The 23,745-nt window shown below is 54.8% G+C and overlaps 2 long non-coding RNA genes across 2 annotated transcripts; one reads left to right on the top strand and one right to left on the bottom strand.

Moving 5' to 3' along the window:
* Nucleotides 1-1,410: 1,410 nt before the first annotated feature.
* LOC103681695 lies at nucleotides 1,411-16,827 on the bottom strand. The gene is made up of 3 exons (XR_005834496.1): nucleotides 16,545-16,827; nucleotides 6,883-6,928; nucleotides 1,411-1,665 (listed from the first exon to the last, which is right to left on the bottom strand). It is a non-coding gene; the product is annotated as an uncharacterized LOC103681695 (long non-coding RNA).
* Nucleotides 16,828-16,884: 57 nt separating this feature from the next.
* LOC121102567 lies at nucleotides 16,885-20,719 on the top strand. Its single transcript, XR_005834661.1, has 2 exons — nucleotides 16,885-17,037; nucleotides 19,912-20,719. It is a non-coding gene; the product is annotated as an uncharacterized LOC121102567 (long non-coding RNA).
* Nucleotides 20,720-23,745: the final 3,026 nt, after the last annotated feature.

Raw genomic sequence — 23,745 nt, 5'->3', positions numbered from 1 at the left:
CTCTCTCCCTCCTTCTCTCCCTCTCCCCCCCTCCATCTCTCTCTCCCTCCCTCCCTCTCCCCCCTTCCCTCCCTCTGTCCCCCGCTCCACCTGAAGGAGCTGGGACATCTGTTTTCTCCTGCCCTCCGACAGGGACTTCCAGCATCATCGGCTTTCCTGGCTCTAGAGCTTTCAGGACTCCTCAGCTTCCAAAATCTTGCAAGCCAGTTCCTTATGCAAATCTCTTTCTTGACATCTATCCATCCTAATGCTTTCTTTTCCCTGAAGAACCCCGACTGAGGCAGCACCTGGGGCTTCCCTGCCCAGTTGCCTCACCCCCAGGCATTTTCCATTTTACCTCCTTCCCTGAGCTCTGAAATCACCTTCTTTCTTCCCTTAGTTATACTCTGACTCCTGCTCCCCGACCAGAATTTAAAGCACACGAGGACAGGTCCCTAATACCTAGAACAGCTTGGTATACAGTAGGTGCTCAATATATAGTAGCTGGATTGAATCATTGACTCCAGGATCTGAAGACCCAGAGGCCCATGGGATGGTGGAAGGAATAAACAGCCATTTTCTCTGGATTATAACCATGGGCCACAGATGCAGGACTCGAACCCGGGTCTCTCCACTCTCACAGCAGGCCTGGTCCCTCCCAGCTTTGGAATAACCAGGACACCAGGCTCAGAAGTAAAGATGGGCAGTACCCCAGGGAGGGGTACCCCAAATTGCCCTCCATGAATTGCCCTAAAGCAGGCTTCCTCAACCTGGGCGCTGCGGACATTCAGGGCAGCTCACTCTCTGGGGGGGCGTCCTGGGCACTGTGGGGGCTGAGCAGCAGTCCCGGCCCCACCCACTCGATGCCAGGAGTTCCCCTCATGTGACAACCACAGATGTCCCTGGACATCACTCAGTGTCTCCTGGGGGGCACAACTGTCCCTCGGTGAGGGAGAGAACCCTGCCCACCTCCCTGCCTCCCGCACTGCCGTCTGTCCCCGCGGGTGCTGCAGCCCAGGGATGGGAAGACCCGGGATGGGAAGACCCAGGGAGCCCGTGCCTTCCGGGCTGGGCCCCACTGGCAGGCGGGAGGCCTGGCTCAGCCTGCCCCGTAGCCGCCAGACCCAAGAAAATTGGATTAACTCGGAGAAGCTGGCCAAGATGATCCGTCATGCCATCTGAAGGACAGTGTATTGATCTCCACGTTGCGAAAAAATTAAATGATATCCCTTTTTGTTATTTAAAATGCTGCTTAAGCAATTCTGTAATGGAACAGCCCGGCCCGGGTCCAGGAGCTCCCCGGCTGGCCGGCCGCGGCTCTGATCGGGTGGAGGACGGGAGTGCGGCCACGGTGCTGTCGTCCCCTGGGTAATTGATGACCCCAGGAGAGAACAGCTCCATTTTGCCGGCGACATGCGCGGCTTTGATTTATTAAAGACATAACAATTATGAAAATAGCTGATTTATAATCAACTCGCCCAGGGCCCTAATTGATTTCGGGGGCAAAATTTAGAATGGGAGGAACTGACACCTTGAGAAAGGGGCCACCCGCCTTGGGGATGGGCTGTGATGAGGTGGCTGGTGGGGCCCGGCCCCAGGGGGCAGGAGTACGGGCCTGGGAGACAGTGGCCTGAGTCTGACCGCATCCGTTGTCAACTCACGAGATGGGCTTCTGGTCAGCTTCACCTGAAACAGACAAGCCCCATGGACGTCCCCATTTACAAAGGACTGAGGCTGCACCCCCCCTCCCGCCCCACTCCTACGGAGGCCTGTGTGCCCTAGCCCGAAAATCCCTCGGCATGCTTTGTGTTTGGAGACATCCTACTTGCACCCACAGCAGCCATGAGAGCCTGGCACCAGGTATGGAAATGAGTCCGCCCCACCATGTCCAGAAGCTTCTATTCCTTCAGAGCCCCACGTAAGTCTTGCCAAATGTGGCCAATAAACATATAGGAAACAGTTAAATACGAGTTTCAGATGAACAATGAATGAATTTTTAGCATAAGCGTAGCCCATCCATATTGGAACACACTTAGAAGTAAGAATTATTTGTGACTTCTCTGGGCATTTTGTCTTTTATCTGCCAATCCTACCGCGATATTCAGGAACCCAACAGTCCCCATGAGGGCCCATTCTCCTGATGAAGAAGTGGAGGCAGGAGGGTGTTCCACGTCTGCCCAAGGTCACATGGTAGCTGACTTAAGATTCTCACCCAACCCTGGGGTCTGAGCCTTGCCAATCCTTCCAGATCCTACCCTGCTTTGAGAGGGAAGGGACGGGTTAGGCTGCTTGCAGGGACCTGGTCTGGTGACAGATGGACATGGGTTCACATTGCTCCAGTGCAGCCTTATTTTGCTGTGTGCCCTTGAGAAAAGAGCCTCGCCTCTCTGGGCTTGAGTCTCTAGAACTGTAAAATGGGCATGATTGTGGTCTCTCCATCACAGGGGGTTGGGGAGGGTAAAATGGTGTGTGGGCGCCCACACCGGGTGAGCACTCAGTCCTCGGGAGGGGTCACCTGGGTCTCTTGGAGCACTAAGAGACGGAGAGAGACAAAGACAGAAAGAGACAGAGAGAGACAAAAGAGAGATGGCAAGAGAAAGAGTCAGACAGAAAGAGTCAGGGCAGAAAGGGAGAGCAATAGAGAGACATGCACCCCATTTGGAGATGGGGTGGCCCTGGACGGTGGGAAGTAAGTGTACAAATCAGAACGTTCGAGCAGCTGCTGTAAGGCAGGCAGAGGGCAAACAAGAAGCCTGTGGGACGCAGAGATCCAGAGCTCACCACCCAGCGGCCACCCGCACCCAGTCCCCGTGATGGCCCTGCTGAGCAGTTTTAAGTATCGTTAAAGATAAAATAATTTTTCCCCCTATGAGCCGTGTGATTGACGAGGTAATGGGCCCCGCCGACAGGGAGAAGGTCAGGCTGGAATGTAATCAGTTTTTTCCAGAGCGATGCATAAACATGATGGCCCAGAGGCTGGGAAGGGAGGAGGGACCGTGATTGTCCCCAGACACTCTGAGCTCTCAGCTGCACGGCATGATGAGGCTGCGGTGACAGTGGGGACCGGGGGGGGGGGGGGGGCCGCTGGGGGGGCAGCCAGGATTGGAAGGAGAAGGCGTCCCGGCCAGGGGAGACTGCAGAAGCAAAGGTGTGGAGGTGGGACTTGTGTCTCCATGCATCTTCCTGCCCCCACCTCTTCTTACTGTCAGAACACACAGATCACTGCCTCAAACCTTCTGTGGACGCCAGGCCACCCACCCCAGGCTTCCAATCCTGGCTCTCCCTCTTATCAGCTGTGCTATCTCGGATGTGTCAGCTCCCCCTCCCAGCCTCAGTCTCCTGATCTGTAAATCAGGATGGGTAGAGCCCTTCCCCACCCGTGGGTATGGCCAGAGAACTCAAAGAAAGGAACACTCATAGCAATGCTTTTGGCTGCAAGTAACAGGAAATCCCAAGTTATTCTACTTTAACATTAAAAAACATTTTTCATTTTATACAACGAATCACTAAGGTCTTTACTCAAAAAGCACCTCTTCCAAGAACCAAGCCGATCAATACTTCTGCTCGCTCTCTTTTGCCCTTTCTCTTTTTTTCTCCCTAGCTCTTAATACATCCTGACTCTATTTGTTCAACATCTGCTCCAAGTGTCAGCTCCCCCAGGGCAGAAATTTTTGTCTATTTTGTTCACATGCTCTCGGTGGCATACAACAGGTGCTCATTAGATGCTTGTTAAATAGATGGGTGGCATGGGGATCCTGGATGGCTCAGTTGGTTAAGTGTCCGACTCAGGTCATGATCTCAGGGTCGTGAGATTGAGCCTTATGTCAAGCTCCGTGCTGAGCCTGGAGCCTTCTTAAGATTTTCCCTCTTCCTCTGCCCCTCCGCCCTCCTCTCTAAAAATAATTAAACAAGTAAATAAAAATAAATGGATGGCTTACTTATTCATCCAGGGATGATATATTCAGCTCTTCAAGAACAAAGTCTTGTGTTTTCCTCAGTATGGCCACCATGTTGCTCCTCATAGTCCAAAATGTTTGCCACGGCTGACCATCCCACCCTCGTTCCAGCCCCAGGAAGGAAGAAGGGTGGAAGGGCAAGGTGCTTCTCCAGAGCACTGTCTCTTTTAAGGAACCTTCGCAGGAGCCCCTCCCCAAATCTCAGTGACCAGAACTCAACCACCTGGCCTCACCTAGCTAGGTAGCTGCAAAGGAGTCTGGGAAATGTAGCCTTTAACAGGCGCCATCCGTCCACCTGCTAAGTCCAGCAGCCGTTCGCAGGTGAGGAAGGAGGGGACGATGGGTGGAAGGAGGCAGAGCACAGACATTCCTGGACCCTCACATCTGACAATGCCTGCTTTCGTTTTCTCTGGCTGCCATAAAAATTACCACAACTTACGAAGCTCTTAGTAAAATAACAGCAGGAAAATTCATTACCCTACATACTTCTGGAGGTCGGAAGTGAGACACAGCTCTCAGGGGGCTAACACCCAGGTGTCCACAGGGCTGGTTCCTTCTGGAGGCTCCAGGGGAAAACCGTTTCCTGCCTTCTCCAGCTTCCAGAGGCACCCACATTCCTTGGCTCCCAACCCCTCGCTCCATCTTCACAGCCAGCAAAGTCTGGCGGAGTCCTCGCACTGCCATCTCTCTGCCTCTCCCTCTCCAGCCACCCTCTTCCGCGTTTCAGGGACCCTGGGGATTACACTGAGCCCACCAGCACACTCCAGCATATTCTCTCTCTGAAAGTCAGCTGGTTAGTAACCTTCCCGCTGTCTGCTTGATGGCTGCTTGCCGTGCAGTCTAATACACTCTGGGGAGTACAGCCTTCCCCTTCTTGCGCCTCCACAAAGGGAAAAATTCCACTGCCCCCATTGCCCAGATCAGAACACTGAGCCCCCCAGACATGGAACAACTTGCCTTGGTCTCATAAGTTCCAAAAGCTGGAGTTCGAACCCATGCGTGCGTGACTGCAAAGCCTGTGTCTCCTTCACCACCGTGTTGTATGGCCACTCTTGTGATTTGTATCATTACTATCAGTGGGGCTATAATAATATCACTAGTATCACTCGCCGACCACTTACCACATCGGCACCAGCCCCCGGGATTCCCGCTTGATCTGACCCCCTAGAGAAGGGTGTTCCGAAGGAGAGCATGGAGGCACAGGGAGGTCGAAGGGCACTCCAAGGTCAGCCAGCAGGTGGCAGAGCCAGAATTGAACCCAAGTCCATCCGGCTACAGACCTCTGGCCTCCCCACTACCGAGGAGAAAGCCACGGCCCAATGGAGGCTGTAGAGGACCCTGCCTGGGTTACCCGGCAGCACCAGGGGCCCACGAGGCCCTTTTCCTGGCAGAGGCTGGGGCAGCGGCCGTCACAGGAAGCCGGCCAAGTGCTGAGTCTGCAATGCGACATATCTCCACAAAAGCCACTGGCCGTGTGGCCACGTGGCCCCAGGGCTCTGCGGATGATCAATCTCGCCCCATCCCTCTTGCTGCCTGCCCACCCTCCCGCCTCCGCCCTGGCGCCCTTCGTTCCTCCCTCTCCCAGTCTCTGCCCAGCTCCCCACATCCTGGAGGAGGCATTGTGCCAGGGCCACCCAGGCAAGGAGTGTCAGCCCATCCCATCCATCACAAAAACACTCAGCAGCAGGATTCGCCAGCCAGAGAATAGGGGGTAGGAGCACAAATCATGGGGTTCACAGGCCAGGTCTTCAGCTCAGCTCCTCCTGTACTATTGGGCCAGGAATTAATCTTGCTATGCCTCCGTTTCCTTGTCTGCTAAACAGGTTTGAGGAAAAAGAATCTGCATTGCAGGGTTGATGTGAGGGTTGTGTGAACTACGACAAGCACTTCAGATATCGACAGTAGATAAATCCTGTATTAGGTCCATAAGAGGTTTTCAGGAAGGCTTCCTGGAAGAGGCAGCATTTGATCTGGGCCTTAAAATACCGGGAGAATTTGGAGAAACTGAGGGGAGGGGGAAGTCCTGGTGGTTGAATGGCTTCAGCAAAAGGCATGGAGGCTGGAAGTTACTCCAGGGTGTTAGAGCAACAGGAGGAGAGAGGGAATAAACCACCCAAAGACCTCAAACACCAGGTGGAAAGAGTTGGGGCTCTGCTGTAGGTGATGAGGAGCCATGAACAATTCTGGGGTGCCTGGGACTGGGCAGTGACTCAGTGAGGCACCTGGGGTGGAGGATTAAGGGAAGCATATCAGTGCTCAGAGGCACGGTAAGGTTTCCTGACTTTCCCGGGGCCACAGACCAGGCACGTTCCAGGGCTGGGATTTGAACCCAGGGAGTCCTGCACCGAGGCAGGAGAGCTCCTACCGTGGTACCAGCTCCAGCCCCAAAGCTGCTTACTCAGCCGCTCTTGGCCCGAATGCCTCCCAGGTGTTAGAAGCCGATCCCCTTCCCTACCACCCCAGCAGTCCCTGAAACTTCCAGACTCTGGGACCAGCCGAGATGGTTGTTCAGTGACAGGGGTTCTGTTGATTCCAGAGATCACTCGCTTGATGCCTGTGATGGGCTGAATTGTGTCCCCCCCCCCACATTCATATGCGCCAGACCTAACCCCCAGGACCTCAGAATGTGACTATATTTGCAAATAGGGTCTTTAAAGAGCTAATTGAGTTAAATGAGGTCATTAGGGTGGGCCCTGATCCAATAGGACTGATGTCCTTATAAGAAGAGAAGATTAGGACAGAGACACATGCAGAGGGAAGATCACATGAGGACACAGAGAGGACAGCCATTGACAAGCCAAAGAGAGAGGCCTCAGAAAAAAAAAAAAACAATCCTGCCAAGACCTTGGCTCAAACTTCTAGCCTCCAGAATTGTGAGAAAATAAATATCTGGTGTGGAAGCTACCCAGTCTATAGGACTTTGCAATGGCAGTCCCAGCAAACTCACACGGCGCCTGTGAGAACAGCTTCACCAGCTCCAGGTCTTGTTTGGTCTGCAGTGACAAACAAACACACAAAGAAACAAACAAAAAATGAATCGGTTCAGATTCTTCTTAAGCAAGAAGACAGTTATTCTAAAAATATAGAGCTGCAGGTATGGTTTGATCCAGGTGCTCAAATCATGCCCAGATCATCTGTTTTCCTTTCTATTAGCTCCATTCTCAAGGAAGTGTTTCCCTCATGGGGATCAGATAGGTGCCAGGAAGACCAGGCTCCCATCCGCTCACCAACCTCTGAGGAAAACAAGTGTCTTCTCCCCCATAACAGAACTCTCCCCATAAACCCAGCAAATATTCAGGAGCTCACTCTGATTGGGCCAGCTTGGGTCATGGTGGGTGGCCCTGAGCCAATCACTAAAGCCAGAGGTTCCGCATCTCTGATTGGCCCGTCCTGGGTGTCTTTATTGGGCTTTCCCAAAAAGGGACACTGAAGCAAAGATCCAGGGGGTGGAGTGGGACAAATAGTGCATTTCTTGATCCAAGGAAGTGTCAAGGAGAGGAAAGTGAGACCTGGAAGGGAAATCGCCAACACAGGGGTGATGACGAGCAGGTGGTGTGGAGGGGAGGGGTCTCTAAGATATTGTAGAGAACACGCCTTGGAGTTATCCCAACAGTAGCATCAGGCAGCTGCCCTATTTGCCCACCGACTCCCCATCTGTAAAGGTTGAGTGCTGCATTAATTCTCTTGCCTTCTGGCCTGGCCTGCCCTCTGCTGAGTGAGCTCCGGCAGCCAGGAAGATATCTTCCGAGAGCAGGTTGCCAGTTTCTGCAGTAAGCAGGCTTGGCATGCAAAGGTGAGCTCAAGAGGATGTGGGTGTGGCTGCTACACAGGGTTATAGCTTCCCTACCTGGTGCCCAGGCTGACGCAGACCCTGCCTGAAGCTCGTGAACCAAAAGCAAGACAAGAGAAGACCCCCTAGGAAAATCCAAGGTGCTGTTCCGGAAGAAGGAAGGATGCAGGATATGCTAAAGCAAAGATGGTCTAGATACAGTCAGTTCTCCTTCATTCTTCCCACAAATCCCACGTGTTCCCGCTGGCTGCCTCTTGACATTTCCCTCAAGTGGTCCAAGACCCCCGAGACCCTTCACGGTCCACAGCTCAGTCATGGTTTCGAACATCAGACAGAGAGAGAGAGCCAGATGGTGGGATGGATGGGCCATTCCTGCTGTTACCTCCATGGTGATGTTGAACAACGGTTTTGGGCAGTCCTGCTTCCTTGTTCCTGCTGGTCCTAAGCCAGGTCCTTCCTTGCACACCCCAGTGGGGCTTCAAGGTGACATTCATTCGGTTTACACTCATGAATGAGTTCAGGTCCCAATCACCAAGCTAAACACCATGACAAGAAAAGCGAGTGAGGTGGGACTTCCATCCCCATTAAGCCTTGCATTAGAATCCAGTCCCTTCCCTTTATCCTTAGGATGAAGGCCTCACCAGGACACCACCGAGTGCCCTTTCCTGCCCTTAGATCTCCATCCAGGCCACCTCAACTCATCAGAGAGAACCTCAGATGGGAAGGAGCTCTGCACATCCAGGAGTCTGGGGAGAGGTGTATTAGCTAGCTACTGCTGCATAACAAATGGGCACAAATTTAGCCGCTTAAAGCCACGATTGTCTATTATCTCACAGTTTCTGTGATCGAGAACCAGGACACGGTTTAACTGCTCCTCTGCTCCAGGATTTCTCAAAAGACTGCAACCAAAGTGTCAGCTGAAGCCACAGCCATCTCCACGTTCAACAGGACCAGAGTCTGCTTCCAAGTTCAAGAGACCTTGCGTACTTCTGTTAGCTCTCTCGGAGCCCAGCTCCCGTGCGACCAACCCCAGGCTAGTCTGCCAGATCCTTGATCTTCACGGAAGATAATCACAGCAAAGAAAAGCCAGTTGTCCCAGCCTGCAGCCAGCTGACCCCCCAAACAAGAGAGTCCAGCCAAGATCCGAGGAGCTGCGTCCCCAGCCCCGAGTTGAGCGCAGAGGCAGGACTGAGGCTGGAGCAGAACCACCCAGCTAATCTGCAGACTTGCAAATGAACATAAGCGCCCAGTGCTTTCGGCGGTTGGATTGGGGGCTGGCTTGACAGATCCAACCTGCTACGGCACTGTCATCACCGTTCGCCACGACCACGGGCTCCCACTGAAATACGAATAAAACTGGGAGGAATCACTCAGTTGGCTCTCCCCAAATAAAGAAGTTCTGCTTCACAGACCTTAGCTGTCTCCACTCTACAAAGGAAAGGTGGCTGGCAGCTTCTCCTGATTAAAAACTGTTAAGTTCCACCTCACCAGGCAACCCATTAACCTCCTCTTCGGGCCACCTTCCCGGGAGGGCTCGGGAGCCAGGAGATGCTCTTGCAGTCTTGCAGGCTGGACCAGGGACTGGCCCCGGCTCTCGGAACAGCACCCCTCCCTGCCGCCCTATTCCCGGCTCCTAGCCACGGAGGAGGCTCGCTGAGGGTCTGCTCGCTGTTTCTTTCCAACACCTGCGGCCCTGTTATGGCAAAGGAGCAATAACTGCTGGAGAAGAACAGGATGGACTTCAGGAAGCCTCGGGTCAAGGCCCCTTCCGCACTCGGCCGTGAGCTTGGGCTTGTCACTGTCCAAGAACACTTGGTGAATAGACGATGTCTCCTGCCCACTCCCCAGGCCCATCCCTGAGCCCCATCCTGCTCTCCCCGGCCGTCCTTCAAGATCTAGCCCGGAACAGAGCTGCAGGGACCTGCCCCAGCACATCTGGTCTCGTGGGTGGGTCCCGCTGCCCTCCCTGGAGCTAAGTGTGTTTAATATCACCCCAGAAAGCAAACGCTCTCAGCCCCGCAGCTAGGTGATCACGAGCGTAAACTCTAGAGTGTAGAAAGCTTAGACAGCCTGGGAGGAACAAGGGCGTGATTAGACCTTGAAGGATGACCCACCCATACCTGCACAACGGACTAGAACAGTGCAGAACCCCAGCGTCACCAAGATACGCTGTTATGGCAACAAAGCAAAAGTCATGGATACAGCTTCTGTTTGGGATGATAAAAAAAAAAAGAATCTGTGGTTGGATGGGGTGATGATTGCACCACAGCAGGAGGTACCCCATGCCACGGCGCCCCGCACTTAAACATCCTTCGGATGGTGAATTTCACTTTATATTTAACCGACCACAATTTGAAAGGGTTGGATGGGGGCGGGGCAGAAGGAAAGGTTTTGCCTCTTGCCGGGTGACCCCACTTTATGCTTCCCACGTCGCAGCCCCTTGCGAGGGAAGCTTAGAAGCCCCGTCAGGAACCCAGTTTAGAGAAACCCCCGATCCAGACAGGAGGGGAGCTGCCCAGCAAGGAGGGCGTAAGGCCGAGACTTGAGAGACTCCACAGGCCGAATGAATAAGAAAGTCCCCAAGATCCCTCTCCAGGGAGCGGCTGATTTTGTTCAAGCTCCTGGCAGGGGAGGCAGAATGAGAAGGAAGTGTCTTCTCTCCTTGCGAGAGCCTTGGGAACGTCTCCCTGGGGAGAGGTGCCGGCTGCTAAGGACGTCCCCGTTAAGGCTCCGATCACGAGATTCGGTGATTTCATTATTGTCTACAAAGCTCCCGGGAGGGCTCGCACACAGATAATCACCCGTGATACAGGGCACTGGAGTCATCAAGGATCCCTGAGGGGGCTCAGAGGGTGGGGCCAAGGTGGGTGCGCAGAGATGGCCCAGCCCATCGTCTCTGTGTGGAGAGAGGGGCTCAGGGGCCAGAGCAGGGAAGGGGAACAAGCCCAAGGTCATACAGCCAAAGCCAAAGAGGGGCGAGATACTCCCTGGAGGCTGCCAAGGGGGAAACCTGAGTCAGGTCCCTTCCCTCTGCCCACAGCCCTCCAGGCCTCTCACCTCCCTGGGGTAGAAGCCCAGGTTCTCCCCGTAGCCCCCAAGTCCCTGAACTGCCCTGCCCAGTCCCCTCCTTGCCCTCCCCTCTTCCCTCTCTCCCCCTCGCTCCCTCCATCCCAGGCCCTGGTACTTAAGGAGTGCTCGGAGAAAAATTAAAGACCTCAGTGCAGAATAAATTGGCACCCTGAGCACATTTGGAATCTGAAAGGAACTTCTAGTGCACAGCCTCTGCTTGGACTCCTCTCTGGATGAGGAGCTCACTACCTTCCCACAAACTCCCATTCCATCTCAGAGCTGTTCTGGCCATTAGCAGGGTCCTCCACAAAGACTAGGCTGAGCTTTGTGTTCCTAAGTGTGTGTGTGTGTGTGTGTGTGTGTGTGTGTGTGTGTGTGAGAGAGAGAGAGAGAGAGAGAGAGAGAGAGAGAAAGAGAGCGTATGTGTGTGTGTTGAAGGATGGGGGAGTGAAATGAGGTCATGGGGGACATTCTGGAATCTTTGCAGAGTGGCCCTTGCTTTGAACAAGTTGAAAGCCTGAGGCCATCAAGATGAAGTGAGCCCAGACTGACTTCCTCCCTCTCCCTCCCTCTATCCTTCCCTCTATCCCTGCCTCTCCCTCTCTCTTTGTCTCCATGTCTCCCTCTATCTCTCTCTCCATTTGTCTCTCTGTGTCTGTCTCTCTCCTTTTTTCTTCTTGTCTCTGTGTTTCCGTCTCTGGGTCGCTGTGCTGTTCAAAGTCACAGATACCAAAGCAGCCTCTCAGCCCCAAAAGAAAATTGCTGGCCACCCCAGCAGCAGAATAATTGAATCGGCGGGCGGCCCAGGATTGAATCAAGTGAGAGGGTAAAGGCGGGTGGACTGGGGGGGTTGCGTTCAGGCTAAAAGCCTCCGCACACACGCCGGGAGGATGTGCTTAGCTCTAGGCAGTGGGGGCACAGACGTGGGGGGCGGGGGGCTGTGAAATCTCAAGGGCGGGTCTGGCTCCCCGGCTCTGAGTGAGACGGTCTGAGCCCTGCAGAAGGAGCAAGGGGTCTGCAGCTCTGTCTCTGCCCATCCTACACACAGTCTGCTGAATCCTCAGAGGCATTTGGCAGGGCCAGGGATGGGGGCTTCACCGCAGGTTCACTGCCAGGAGCAGCCCAGCTCAGCAACTCCAGGCTCCATTACTTGTCATCCATCCACCCATTCCCTCGTCCCCCACCCACCCAGCCACCCTTCGCCCACCACCCTCCTACCCCTCCCCCATCCCTTCATCCCTCTCCCACCCAGCCACCCACCCAACCTGCCATCCCCCTACCCCACGGCCTCCCTCCCATCCCCCCATCCTCCCTCCCACCCATCCTGGTCAAACACTCAACAAACACTTATTAAGCTCCTGCTGAGTGCCCATTTCTGTGCCTGGGTGCTGGAGATACTGGGATATTCGAGGCCCCTACTCAACTGGGGCTTAGCGGCTAGTTGGGAAGATGAATGCTAGGCAAACAATTGAACAAACAGCTCCATCGTTGAAATTGTGCCGGTTCTGTAAGGCATGCTCCGTCTGCTCTGGGATATCTAATACAGGAAGGGGATCGTTAGGTCGGGAGGACATGGCTGGACTCCAAAGGGGAACAGTGTCACAGGCAGAAGGAACAACATATACAAAGAAGAGGCCGATGCCCAGTGGCTCAAGGGGAGGGCATGTGGAGCAGGCCCTGGGCATGAAGTGGACGTGAGGGGAAGTTGCTACCCTCAGATGGAAGCTGCTGGAGAGTCTCCAGGGGGATGGGCAGGAATCAGCCAGAGGAAGTGACAAGGAGGCCGAGGAGATGGGTAGGCCAGAGAGGAGAGAGGGAACCAGGGGTGGGTGTGGCCTCGAAGCCAAGGGGAAGGAGACCTGGGCATGGCCAGCCATCTGTTCCCCTCGCCCGGACCACCCAGACTGAGAACTTAAGGTCCTGCCTGCCAGCCCAGACCCAGCCCAGTGATCTCTCTGTCCCTTCCTCCTGTCGGCAGTGGCTGGGGCCATGAGGACCACGGAGGGAGGCCTTTCGGCTGTTGATCTGGCAGCCTCCATGTTCTCCCTGTGAAATGGGAACATTTCAGCCACTCAGAGGCGGAGGGGGAGCACGAAGGCCAAGATGACCGCAGCGAGAAGTCATCATGTCCTCTGCACGATGACTGGCATGGCCTTCTGGCCCCTGCATCATTCATTCATTCACTCATTCACTCATTCCACAATTATTGAGTGCCCAGGAACTGTTCTGGATGCTGGCGATACAGCTGTAAAGAAAACAATCACAGCTCCTCTATCCTCGAGGGGCTGCTACTTAAGCAGCGTGAGACAGAGAACAACACACAAATGCCTACTCTAATTCCAGGAAGCAGTAGGAATTATAAAGCAGGGAAAGGGGACATAATGGTTTGGTAAAGATGCCCATAGCAGGGGTAATCAGGGAAGGCTTCCTTGAGGAGGTGACATGTCAGCTGAGACAGTGGAAGGAAGCATCAGTCTGGCCAACATGTTGGGAAAAACACTCCAGGTGGGGGAACAGCAAATGCAAAGGCCCTGAGGCAGGACCAAGCTTGGCATTTTAAGAATCGACAATTTTGTGTGGTTGGAACAGAGTGAAGGAGGGAGGAAGGGAGTCTGTGCTCCCTGACCACCCATCCCTGGCACTCCTATTCCCCTTCCCTCTTGCTTCTCCTCCACTGCAATTCAAACCATGTGCCACGCTATCCTTTTCCTTATTTATCTTGTTTGTTTTCTCTCTCTTCAACTGTCAGCTTCATAAAGATGGAAACTTCTTTTTTTCTGGCTGGTCTGTTTGTTCCCTGCTTTGCCACCAGAGCCTAGAACAGTGCCTGGCACACAGTACACAGTCGTGAGTAATTGTGAATTAGTGAATGAATGAATGAATGAATGAACGAACGGCCAAATGAACAGGCATCATTCCCATCAGAAGGGCCAGGTAGGAAGGCAATCAGAGGTTCTGGCCACTTCAAGAGGCCCCTCTAGGAGGTCAGAGCTGAGAGATGTGGGGTCAGGGCCTCCCTTGATTACTGCGATTCTAATTAACTCCTGGGCCGAGAGGGCTGCCCCGCTTGGAGGAATTAGAGATAAGTTTGCATCCAAGTGTTTGAGCAGCGGCTCTAAGGGGGCGGGCAGCGGCTCCCCTTTTCCCCCCACCAGCCAGCTGGCCTGGGAGGCGGGCGCAGAAAGAGGTCATTTGCATAGGCAGGTAATTGGTTTTGCAAATAAATCTGGTTCTTGAAATTTGTAGATTAGCAATAATACGTCTCCAGATGAGAGGAAAAGGTCACGGATGAATAAAACAACAATTAAACTTTCGGGAGATTATTAAACTAAACAGAAATCTGGCACGGGGCGGCCGAGGGAATATGGAGTGAGGCGGTGAAGGTGGAGAGGGTCTGCAGTGGGGGGTCTGCGGCCTCAGGGAACCAGTGGATGTCCTCACCTTGCTGTCGCAGGGAGCATTTTCTGTACGTCAGGCTCTGGGCACAGTGGGGTGCTCTGTGCCATATGCCCAGGATCCCATTTCTCAGTAGAAAACTGAGGCCGGGGGAGGGAGAGGAAGATGCCCAAAGCCACACGAGGCAGGATTCGAACTCAAGACTGTTAGCTTTGCCCTGCCCTAAGTGGCAGTGAGCCTCATCTCACAGCAGGGGGGAGGTAAGGATGGAACTCCACGTCTGTCTCCTCTTGGCAGTGTAGGACCATTCCTTCCCCACGCTGTGCTTCATCGTTCCGTGCCTCTGAAACTGGGGCTAGGAGCACTTCAGGTGTGATTTTCAACGTGCACACGTTTTCATACTTATGTGGCAACTAAAAGGGACCCAGCGGCCAATGGACCAGGTGCTGTGCCTGGCGTGATGGGGGTGCCTCTTTGGTCATCCCAGGCTCTTGGCTGCAAGTGACAGAAATGTGCTCCAGGAGACATAAGCAGAACCAAAACTGATAAGTAATTATCGGGGTAGGAGGCAAAGGTGGGGAAAGAGAGCTGACAGAGAGGAGGGGGGACCTGGGCAGGAAACACAACTCTCTTTTGCCACCCACCAGCATGTGACCTTGGGTGAGTCACCCTTCCCCTGGGACCTGTTTCCATGTCTCTAAAAGGGGGAATGATTGTACCTGCTGTATTTATTCGGTGTACTCATTCAGAATATTTCTCAAGCCCCGACTGAGTGCCAGGCACTGTTCTAGGCACTGGGAACGCAACAATGAACAAAACAGGTGGAAATCCCAACCGTGGTCTAGCTCACAGCCTAGCGGGGGAGACAGACAATAAGGAAATAAATCTATAGGGCTTTAAAGAGCATAAAAATTTTTAAAAAAATAAAGAGCACAGCATGCTAAGAAGAACATTAGGGCAGGGAAGGCTTCAGGAAGGGGCAAGAAGTGGGGAGGGAGGGCAGGTTGCAATTTTAAACAGGACATTCAGGGAAGGTCTCTGAGAAGGTGACATTCAAGCAGAGATCTGAAGGAGGAGAAGGAGGGAGCTATGGAGAAATGTGGAGGAAGAGCATCTGTGCAAAGGCCCTGGGGCAGGACTGAGTCTGGCATGCTGGAGGAACAGTAAGGAGGCTCCTATGGCTGGAGCAGAGCGAGCAAGGGGGAGAGAGGGAGGAGGGGAGGGCAGAGAAGGAACAGGACTGGGTCATGCAGGTCTCTTTGTCCAGAGATCAAGAAGAAGGGGCATCACCCTGCTAGGATCACCGAAACAGTGACCAAAGTCCACTCTTCCTTCCCAGCCCATTCGGTAGCAGAGGCTGTGGGCTGGTCCTTGATATTCATTCTCTGCTTTCTCCTTTAGAAATAGAACCTGCCCAGCTAAAGACCAGCTTCCCTTGCAGCTCAGTGTGACCATTTGGGTACATAGCAGACAAGAGGATGTGAGCATAAACCATGCACATAACTTCCAGGTGGTAACCTCAGAACATAAGGACAGGCCCTCCTCCACCCCTTCTCGCTACCCTCCTCTGCCCTCATCTGGGAGGTGGCCGTGATGGCAGGAGCTAGAGCAGCCAGTATGGGCCACAGATGGAAGGTCAGCTGAGGAGATGGAGCCACAAGGTAAAAAAAAGTCTGGTCCCTGGTGATTGTGGAGTCACCACTGCAGCCAGGGGTGATGCCTGGACTGTGAGGACAGGAATGATGAGCTTCTCTTTCACGTAAGCCCTGGTCTCACGGTGTCACAGACGTGGTCACAGACTCATGGCAACATAGAGCTCAAATAATAAATAATCAAAAGTTTTGAGGGCGCCTGGGTGGCTCAGTCAGTTAAGCGTCTGTCTTCAGCTCAGGTCATGATCCTGGGGTCCTGGGATCGAGCCCCACATGAAGCTCTCTGCTCAGAGAGGAGTCTGCTTCTCCCTCTGCCCCTCCCCCTGCTCATGCTCTCGTGTGCTCTCTCTCTCTCTCTCACAAAAATAAATAAGTAATCTTAAAAAAAAAAGTTTTGAGGCGCGCCACCGCCCACATTGCCAGCCCCAGACTTGCTCTCCTCCCTGCTACCACGCCCCTGCTGCAAACTGCCTGCCACACATCTCCACCTCCTGATGCCCCAGAGACTCTGCTGTTTTCCAGTCTAGCTACAACCAAGCTGGACCGTGCCAAATGTGCCACCATGTGGCCGGCCGGGAAAGTGTCCCCCTCAGCTCTGGGGAAAATCCTGCCCATCTTGGGCTGCCTGCTGGTTCCCCAAAAGACTTAGCTTCATTCTAAGATATTTTCCTGAATGCGCCTCCTCTCCTACAGTGTCTTTACCTTCATCTCTCCCTCTGTCTTCCTTCCAAATTTCGGCAGCTAGTCCTTTCAACCTCTAAGTCCTTTGTCTGTGGCGGACCAGAGACAGCGAGTGGCCTGGCCGGGTCACACAGCCAGGCCGTCGTCGGCAAAGGAAGCAGGACGTGGAGCAGCGTGGACAGAGGGCAGGCGGAAGGCTTACTGTGCAGGCCCCGGAAATGCCTACGCCAGAGCTGGGTCATTCCAGCCCCTCGTTCATTCCACAAACTCTGAACGATGGCCGCGTGCCATGCCCTTCTGCCGAGGCAAGATCAAAGCACGTTCTCTCCTCCCCCTAAGAGCTCGAAGCTGTGCTGAGGCGCCCGGAAGAGGCCCCTGAGCGGGGCTGGGCCTCGGGCTTCCCGGAGGAGGTGGTGCACAAGCTGAGGGGGGGGCGGTGCGAGGAAGCGGGAAAGCGAAGGGGAGCAGGCAGCGGGACTCAGATGGAGGGAACAGCAGGAGCCAAGACGCAGAGGTGGGTGCCGTGAGTGGGAGCCCCTGAGAGGCATCCACAGCTGGGGGGTGGGGGTGGAGGGTGTGAAGTCGGGGAGGTAATGGGAGCTGAGGGCAATGGGGAGCCAAGGGAGGATTAAGGACGGGGGCAGCGAGGTCAGATTTGCCTTTGCGGCCGATGGCCGGGAGGAGGGCGGGGGTGGGGGCCAGTCCCGGAGTCCGGTGCGGGCGGGCGAGGGCCCGGGACGGGGCTGTGCGTCCCCGCCGCATCCCCCTGCGGCCTGGCTGCGCCCGGGCGCGAGCGGGAGGCGGGCGGGGAGGGGGTACCTGGCAGCCAAAAGCCCGGCAGCTAATGAGCCCGGTGCGGCGCTGCTATTTTTAGCAGCAGCTCCTCGGGACGCCTAATAGCTCCGGCCGGCTCCCGCCAGGCTGCCATGGAAACGCTCGGCGCCGCCGCAAACGCGGTCCCGGTTCCGGGCCGCGCTGCCACCGCCGGGCGGGGCGCCGCGCGCCCTCCGCGCCGCCGCCCTGTTCCCGCGCCGTCCCGGCCCCGCTCCTGGCCTGCGACCTCCGCCTCGTCCCCACCCTGCTTGGAGCCTCGGCTTCTTGTCTTTGCAACGGGTCCACCTCCTAGGACTGCAGGGACCGGGGGTGCCGGGAGCTCGGGGCGAGCCCAGAGCCTGGCCCCGGTGACTTCAGCTACTCATTGAGCACCTACTGTATGCAGGGCATGGCCCTCAGCTTTCCGTGCATTAATTTTACTCATTGAATCCGAAGGCATTTTACCGCGGCGGGCTTTACTACAGAGAGGTTACATGGTCTGCCTGAAGTCACACAACTTGCAGGTGGTGGAGTTGGGATTGAACCCAGGCCAACTGGCTACGGACTCTGAGCACTAACCCCCTGGCCCTCGTGTATATTTAAAGTGGGATTTGGAGGGTTTGTGTTTATCCACTAAGGAAGGCCTCACGAATGGTGGCCCCGAGGCAGGTGGGGACCTGGTTTGTACCCCCCAACTTGCTTTATGGGAAACCAGAAGCAAGAGGCTTCACTCCCCCAGGGGACAAATGGGGGCATCGAGGCCGGCCAGGAGCAGGGAGTTGCCAGCTGCTGATATCTGAAAGCTATGGTGGGGGCCATGGGTCCATGGCACACGGGCATCCCCAGCAGCTGGTACCCACAGTCCTCTCAGGCAGTGTAACTCAGGAAAGTTGATGGGGATGAGCTGGAAGCCAGGATGGAGGGGTCCAGGCTGGGGAAGGACGAGCAAAGCCCCACCTGGGCCAAGAGGTGGGGAGGGCAGGCAGGGGGGAGATTGGGCAAGAACATACCCCCGCCTGGCTCCTCCCCCATTTCCCCATCTATAGCGTGGGGTGTTGACATCACACTCCCACCTCGCAGGGCTGTGGGGACCATCAGAACGTTCATACAAGTCCCACCAATGCAGGGACCTATGTGCCTGCCCTTAACAGTTGGATATTTTGTTCCGCGTGGACTCTTTTTTGCATTGGTTTGAATTTTTGAAAATATGACTTAAAATAGTATTTCTCTTGCTGACTGGGCTCGTTGGCACCTGCTTAAGTTTTGTCTTACCCTAATCTTGGCCTGGTGGTAATCATGAGAGTCGCTCAGAACTGTGCTGGCCCATAGTGAGCACTCAAGGATGGTGGCGGTCCAGGTGGCTCACATCTTCAGAGAGCCAGCTGCTGCAAACAGCTCGGAACATCGTTCAGTCCTAAGTGTTGGGGATCATTCCCCAGCCCTCTGCCGTGGGACCTCGAGCTTTGGTGTGCCCACCCGTAAGACAGTAATAGCCTGCTTACCCGAGGTATTTTTATCAATCCCCGACGGTGGAAGTGAGGGAGGGAGGGACGGGAGCATCCCGATGCTGCCCCACAGTGGTCGTCCTCTTTCCCCCCACCCTGCCTGGCCCTGAGCTGGGGTTTCTGCCATTAGAGCTGCCTCCAGGGATGCTCCCGGGGAGGAGGGGCTGCAGGGCTGGCTCCCCTGCCTAGGGCTCGGGGAAGAGGGGGTCACATAGCCCCGGACCCCCACAGTTCCCCAATCACCCTGGCAGCAGGGAGGGCGGGGGAGGGGATGCCGAGGTTACCATGCCCCTCCCCCAGCCTGGCTATAATTAGCCCGGAGATGAATTAAACATGAGGCTGGCCGTCTAGGGGTGGCAGCATCCTCTCTGACACTATAATTGTTCCCAGGCAGCAGGCAGAGGGTGGGGCTGATGTGTGGGGCTGGGGGGGGGGGAACAGCACGCGGGGTAGGCATGGCATCTGCACATCCTCGGTAGGTGCACGCGTGTGCCCACGTGAGTGTGTGTGTGTGTCCTGGGGGTTCGCCAGGCACGGGAGCAGCCTTGGCCCTTGGGCTTCGAGAAGGCGGAAGGCTCAGCAGACGCAGCTGAAGGGGTCTGGCAGCCCTGGCTCAGGAAAGCTGCCGATCGCATGGCATCTTCGTGGGAACCGGTCGCTCCGGTTGCCGGCTGACACGCCCGAGTTTCCACCGTTGTGACTTCTGTGAGCAGGCGAAGCTCCCCAGGACAGAGCTCCGGGTGGGGACGGAGAGGTGCCAGGGCGGGGGTGCGGCGAGATCGAGGAGCGGGGCTGAGAGAGCGGGAGGACTAAGGCTTCCCACCTGCTCTGTGGGCCTCCGGCGGCCCGAGAAAGCCTGGGGGCTTGGCGGGCCCTCACTCTGGGCTCACCTTGCCCGCCCTGCACCAGTTAAATTCATTCCCTTGACCCCCACCAGCCCGCTGACCAGCAACAGGCGGGAGAGGCAGGTGGAGACGCGGGAGGGACCGGGAAGGGGGCGGGGCCTCGGGCCCCCCAGTGGACTCGCTCCCCAGCCCTGCCCTAACCTCGCCCTTCCACCTTCCTTCCAGATCCACCACCCCCTCTGACTGCGGGACTGTCCCCAGCTCCACCCCCACGACGAGCCATGCGACCTCAGCGAGGCCGGCTTGCCTCTCAGTGCCTCAGTGTCCCCGTCTACGCAATGGGGAGGGGCAGTGGACCCAGGAGGGCGCGGTTCATGACACAAGTGTCAGAGTTTAGCCTCAGGCCCTGTGCCCCATCCCTGGCGTGTGACTCAAACAGATCACTCGTTCTTTCCCGTCCTGTTTCCTCGCCTGTAAAATGGAAAGATAATAGTGCTTGGAAGGTGGGAGAAGGGGGAGCAGGAGCCCCTCTGCCCCCGCCCCCACAGCCTCGGCAGCCAGTACGAGTTTGAGGACAGCTCCTACCCTCCCTGAGCAAAACCGATATAGAATCAGCCATCCGTTTGCAGACCAGAAGGATGTTTTCCTCCCTCATGGCTCCTCTAGCTCCCCGGCAGAGCCCAAGGGCCCATGAGTGCCCCCCCATTACTGATATCCTACCTGCCCTGGGCCAGGCTAGTGGAGACCCAGCCCGGGAGGGGATCCCAGGCTGGGGAAGCCAGAACCAGCCAGAGACCCCCAGCCCAACTGGTCAGGCTGGGTGGAAGAAGACGGGGTGCCCCACGGTGGAGTGGGTAAAGCCTCAGTGTGGGGTTCACAAAGAAAGCCTCCTGAAGACATGGACCCTGAGTTTTGAAGACCAGGGAGGAGTCACACACGGGAAGGAAAGCCATTCCTGGCGGAGAAAATGGCGACGGCAGATGCATGGAGGCAGAAAGCAAAAAAATAAAATAAAATAAAATAAAATCACAAATTCTGGTCTCATCTGGAACCCAAAGTGGCTCGCCTGGGTAGAGCAGCTCTCCTGGGCTTTGCAGGACAAGCTCTCAAGTCAGAACCCGCCCTGATGTAGACAGTGGGGCTCAAGAACACAGATCCTAGAGTCAGATAAGCACTTGAAAGTGGGGGTAATAACAGCTTGCTCCCCCAGAGCTATAGGGGGGAAGAGATGAGTGAAGAGAAGTGTGTAAACACTCAGCACATACTCAAGTACTCACAAGGCGGCTGTTGTTACTATGGATCCAAACAGGACCACGCAGATCATTTTTTCACAGTTATATATTCATTTCAATGTATATCCTCCCAAATTTATACTTACCATCTACTTCACTCAAAAATATATATATCTGTGCTTCCATGGTTGGATATAAAGGTGCGTTTTTAAAATAAATCTATTTTGTTGGGAAAGGATGAGGAGGAGTTTTAGAGAAAAAGTGACAAAGCGAATGAGGGAAGCCTCAAGTCGGGAACTACTTGGCTAATAGATTTCTCAGCCTGCTCCTGGGCCCGTAATTAATCCTGAGGGGCTCATTAAGTTCCAGCTTCCGCTTCAGCCACTCAGCAGCCTCCCTCCCGGTCTTCCCTCTCCCCCAGGGAGGCCCAGCCTGGCCTGCCCCTTGCCAGGGCCTCCCTCCTGCAGGGCTGCTGGGCCCCCAGATCCCTGGGCTTAATCATGGAGAATTAAGGTTTAATCAGAAGCTTTTACTGCCGGGAGGGGAGGCTGTGCAGAGGAAAGGCCTCCCAGGTGCAGCAGTAACCCAGATAGGGTGAGGCCAGTGAGGCCGGGTGGAGCCAGTGCAGGGTCAGAGCCTGTTGATATTTCACACTTTGATACTTTGTTCATTGTAGATGCTTTTGCATTTATTGTATTTTTTAATTTATGTATTTGAGAGAGAGACTGAGCGTGCATGAGTGGGGGTGGGGGCAGAGGGAGGGGGAGAAGCAGACTCCCCGCTGAGCAGGGAGCTCATGGCGGGCTGGATCCCAGGACCCCGAGATCATGAGCTGCCTGAGCCAAAGGCAGGCGCTTAACCCACCCAGGCGCCCTTGCATTCATTTTATTTTTTAAATGTGTATTAAAATAGTGTTCATCCAGGGTGCCTGGGTGGTGCAGTTGGTTAGGCTTCCGACTGTTGGTTGTGGCTCAGGTCATGATCCCAGGGTCTTGGGATCGAGCCCTACGCGCGGGCGGGCGGGCTCCGTGCGCTCAGTCTGCTTGAGATTCTCTCTCCCCCCCGGCCCCTCCCACTCATGCTCTCTCTCTCTAAGACAAATAAATAATTCTTTTAAAAAAATAGTATTTATTCACATGGCTGAGTTTGGTGGCACCTCCTGGGTTTTGTGCAGAGACTGGTGCCTCTCTTGCCGCCCCCCTCCCCCAATCCCGGGCATGACTGCTGCCGGGAGGCAGGAACTCCTACGTAAGCATCGTGAGGCCAGGAGCTCATTTGAACCTCACCGCTGTCAGAGGATGGTCTACTACTGGACTGGACTGATTTTACAGATGGGAAACTGAGGCCCAGAAGGGCAAGTCATTGGCCTCAGGTCGCAAGGCCAAGAAAAGGCAGAGGCAGTATTTGAACCCTTGACAGCCTTCCAGGGCTCCACCTCCCGTGGGGTAAAAGCCCAAATCCTCCCTGTGCCCCCCCCCGGGGGTCTCCCGCAAGACCTGCCCCCAAGGGCAACCAGAACAAAGGAGGTGTGGGCCGAGGAGGAAGGGGACCGGACTCGGGTGCTCACGGCCGCCCTCTAGTGGCTGCTGCGGGGAAGGGAGACTGTCGGGTAGGAGAGGGGGACGCAGAGCAGAGGGGAGTGCGCGGGTCCACGCGGGTGATAGAGCCACGTACCCGATTCTGTACTGTCCAACCTGCGAGCCTCTGGCATTTAAAATGTGACTAGTTCAAACCGAGATGATCTGCAAGTATAAAAACACATCAAGGTCTAAAGACTCGGTATGATGGGGCGCCCGGGTGGCTGAGTCAGTTAAGCATCTGACTCTTGATTTCCGCTCAGGTCATGATCTGGGGTCTTGAGATCAAGCCCCACATAAGGCTCTGAGCTCAGTGGGAGTCTGCTTGAGATTCTCTCCTTCTCCCTCTGACCCTTCCCCCCTACCTGTCCCTCTTTCTCTCTCACATAAATATTAAAAAAAAAAAAAAAAAAGCTTGGTATGAAAAAAAAGAATGTTAAGATAGCTCCTTAACAGGTTTTTTTTTTATATTGATTGCATGTTAAAATTATATTTTGGCTGTACTGAGTTAAATAAAACATATTAAAAATGGGGCGCCTGGGTGGCTCAGTTGGTGAAGCGTCTGCCTTCAACTCAAGTCATGATCTCAGGGTCCTGGAATCGAGCCCTGCGTGGGGCTCCCTGCTCAGCGGACAGCCTGCTTCTCTCTCTCCCTCTGCTGCTCCTCCTGCTTGTGTGCTCTCTTTCTCTCTCTCAAATAAATAAAATCTTTTAAAAAAATAAAAAATAAAATTAATTTCACCTGTTTCTTTTTACTTTTTTTCTTGTGGCTACCAGAAAGTTTTAAATTATATATGTGGTTTCCATGATCTTTCTACCAGACAGCACTGGGAATTTAACTTCTCACTCACTGCCCACCAGGGGGTGCAGTGCCCTGGCAGTGGGGTCTGGCCCTCGGGAAATCTAAAGGAAAAGGAAGTAGTAGTTCAGACAGTTGCTCCTTTGTGGTTTTTGTCTTGGAGCAGTTCTTACAACTCAGACCTATGTTTGCCATCTGCCATCGCTCACCGGCTAAGGGAGACAGAGGCACCTGTGGGTAAGGAGTCAGCCTTCCACACTGACCCCATTTTATTCTGCCGGGTCGGGGGGAAGAATTAGGCCTCCAGAGGCAACTGCCAGATTCGACAGCATTTATTCTATGATTACTGTGGACCACCCTCTGTTAATTCAAAGTGATTCCTTCAATAAATTCATCCAACAGATGAGGATTTCCCCCCCCCCTTTTTTCCAAATGAGAAAAATGGAGGTTC

The sequence above is a fragment of the Ursus maritimus genome, unplaced genomic scaffold (genome assembly GCF_017311325.1).
Source record: "Ursus maritimus isolate PB19 unplaced genomic scaffold, ASM1731132v1 scaffold_14, whole genome shotgun sequence".
NCBI classification, from domain to species: Eukaryota; Metazoa; Chordata; class Mammalia; order Carnivora; family Ursidae; genus Ursus; species Ursus maritimus.
The sequence above is the reverse complement of the archived record's forward strand: the minus strand, read 5'-3'. Positions and strand labels throughout refer to the sequence as shown.